This window comes from Podarcis tiliguerta (assembly GCF_965153285.1).
Source record: "Podarcis tiliguerta genome assembly, chromosome: 8".
Taxonomy (NCBI): Eukaryota; Metazoa; Chordata; class Lepidosauria; order Squamata; family Lacertidae; genus Podarcis; species Podarcis tiliguerta.
Window position 1 is genome coordinate 79180214 of NC_139541.1, and position 3468 is coordinate 79183681.

Here is a 3468-nt window from a genome sequence, read left to right on the forward strand (position 1 = left end):
TGAATGATCACTTATGGGTCTGGACAGTGCTTCCTTCCAAAAGGAACAGTTTTCATGCTCTCAGCAAATGTGGTTAATGAATAAAGCATCATGCTTAATGATATCACCAAGGCCCACCCATATGTTGGATTCCCCCACCCCCCATTGCATTATCCCCAGATCAGGAAAAGCTGAATTAAACAAAGAGATTGTGTGGCCTGTCATTTGAATGAAGACAACAAATACATACAGGATGGGCCAAACCCACTTTAAACTGCTGTGTGTCCACCGTCCCAGCCATAGCTCTGACCTGCTGCAGATTCTACCTGCTGTTGCTGCCCCAGCTGCTTAAGAAAACTCACCCTTGCCCTCCAAGCAGCTCTTGTCTCCTTAGCAGCCAGAGTTGAAGATCCTGGAGTGTGGCAGCTGCTTTGTTGCTTCTTCCCCAGCTGTCACTTGAAATAAGGAAGGAACTGTGATTCGTGGGCTATTGTCTGTGGCACAGCAATGAGATAACACCTGGTGACTATTCCTACCTCATTGGCCCTAATCAGACGGTGCTATTGGCCAAACAAACAGCAGGAATTGTCTCCTGAGCATGACTTCCCAAGGCAAAAGAGGCTGGGCCAACTGGATGTGCTGCTGCGGCACTTAGGAGGTAGCAGAGTTGGTGCTGAATAATAAAGACATGCTTCCTTCCAATAATCTCAAGGTTGCCAGGAACAGTATTCTTCAGTCACCGAATGCCTGGGTAAACAGGAATGTTTTCAAATTCTTCCTGAAAGGTAATAATGATTGAGTCAGGCTAGGGAAGGCATTCCACTGAAAAGGCCCTGTCATGGATCAGCAACAGCCAGGTGGCCCATGGCAGTGACAACATGAAGGGCATACCCACATAGAGTGCACAACAACAACAACAATTATTATTATTATTATTATTATTATTATTATTATTAATTTATTTATACCCCGCCCATCTGGCTGGGTTTCCCCAGCCACCCTGGGCGGCTTCCAACTGATTATTAAAAACAATGCAGCACCAGACATTAAAAACTTCCCTAAACAGGGCCTTCAGTTGTCTTTTAAAAGTAAAATAGTTGTTTATTGCCTTGACATCTGCTGGGAGGGCGTTCCACAGGGCAGGCGCCACTACCGAGAAGGCCCTCTGCCTGGTTCCCTGTAATCTCGCAATGAGAGAACCGCCAGAAGGCCCTCAGTGCTGGACCTCAGTGCCTGGGCTGAATGATGGGGGTGGAGACCCCCATCCAAGCAGTCCAAGCAGGAGGCCACTACAGTGTGGATAATTTCGTTGTCCCCGAAGGGGGCAATGACAATAAAGATATTATTATTATTATAACTGAGGCCAGACTCTCCCAGGCCAGGAATGGCTATAGCCGGTGAACCAGGCTTAGCTGGGCACAAGCATTCTTAGCCACAGAAGCTACCTGGGACTCCAGTGACAAGTTGGAATCCAGGAGAACTGCCCAACTACAAACTTGGTCCTTCAAGGAAGTGCAATCCCTCTCAGAACAGGATGTATACTGAATTCACAGACATGTGAACCACCCACCCACAGCACTTGCACCTTATCAAATTTACTGGCCCCCATTCAGTGCATCCAAACAGCTGTCCAACACCTTCATGGTCTCTCCTGAGTCTGATGGAATGGATAGTGCTGAGTATCCTCAGCCTACCGATGACATCACCTTCTAAATCCCCAGACGAGAGCTCCCAACACTCTCATATAATTGTTAAATAACATAGGAGACAGAATGGACTCTTGCAGGACCCCGTAGCCCCAAAATCATGGAGCCAAGCAACAATATCCTAGTAGTATTTTCTAGTAGGTAGGAGTAGAAGCACTGTTGTTGAGTACCCCCACCTCTGAGTTGCTCCAGAAGAACACTATGGTCAACAGTGTCAGAAGCCACTGAGACAGCAACAAGAACCAACAGGGTTGCATTCCCCTTCATCTTGAAAGGTCCTCAATCAGGCTGAGCAAGGCTGTTTTGAAGCCAGAAATGGGTCTGAAATGGATCCAGATACTGGAATGGATCCAGATAATCACCTTCCTCCAGAAAGAGATGCAGCTGGTTGGCCACCACCTTGCCAAGGAAAGAAATAAGAGAGAATGGACGGACGTTTTCCCAAACCTCTGGATCCCTTTAAGAGGGGGGGGGGGGGACCGACACCACTGCTTGTTTCAAATCAGTGGGCAGAACTCTCTCCTGTAGTGAGGAACTGAGCACTGCCTGGACCCATCCAAGCAATCCCCTCCTCCTAGTTTTTATAGCCATGACAGGGATCTAGAGGGCACATTGCTGACCTTCACCTATCCATATATTTGGGTTGCAGTACCTGAAATGGATTCCACAAGGTATAACTCACAGAGACTTTCATATATATATGGTCTTCACAAATACTTTTCAAATAGTCCGTAAATTTACTCCAGTCTTCCGTGAATTTCTGGTCCCGCCGGTTTCAAATCCTTCCTGTTAATTTATCTAGTTCTGCATAGTCCATTAACTTCATCCTCCATTCTTCAATCGTCAGTAATTCTTCTTGCTTCCATTTTTGAGCCAATAATATTCTTGCTGCTGTTATTGCCTATAAAAAAAGCTTACATTCCTTTCTATTTATATCACTCCCAACAATGCCCAGTAGATGCTCCAGACTTTCAATAAACCTGAAACAATTGCAGCATCAAGTTCAGCATGGGTTCGGGTGATTTTGTCCTTAAAAGTGAGTCACAGCAGGATACTGACTGGTCCGTTGTCAATGATACCACATGGGTCTGCCGCAGGTGCTGGGTGATTCATATTCCTTCCCTCTCTTTCTCTCTCTCTGTCTCTGCTTTAGAGTTTCATTCTTTCACTAAGTCTTTCTAGGGATATTTGACTCACATCATTCACACAATGAAGTCAACAAAACCTTAGAAGCAATGCAGAACTGATTAGGTAAGTGCCAGCTTTTTAGCTGTAAGATTTCATGAGAGATCCTTGTTCCTTTTAGTAGGAGCAAGACAACCATGCACCTGTTTCAAGTGAATCCAAGTGAATGGAGAATATCCTAATGCAGAGTGAAATTCTTGTTCAGTTACAGGTCCATCATTAACAAAAAAGTTAATGTAATAATAATAGCAGCAGCAGTGTAAACCAGATACCAAAAGGAGTCCAAACATTTAGGTATACTGTATATTAAAAGCTCTTCTTGATGCCACTATGGGTGACCTTTCCAGGAAAAAGGGTTCAGTAACTGGGGTGGTGGCACCAACAGATTAGTCCTCCTTTGTTGTGGTCAACCCCTTCCCTCAGTTGGCGAGGACACCTGGAGGAAGGCCTTCACAAAAGTCATGGACACTTTGGTTTGGGCGAAGACATTTCTACAGGTTCTCACTTCCCAAGCCTTAAAGCCTTAAAGGTAAACAGCAGCTCTGAATTGTACTTGGGAACAGGACAGAAGGCAATGAAGTTCTTAAACATGGAGGCA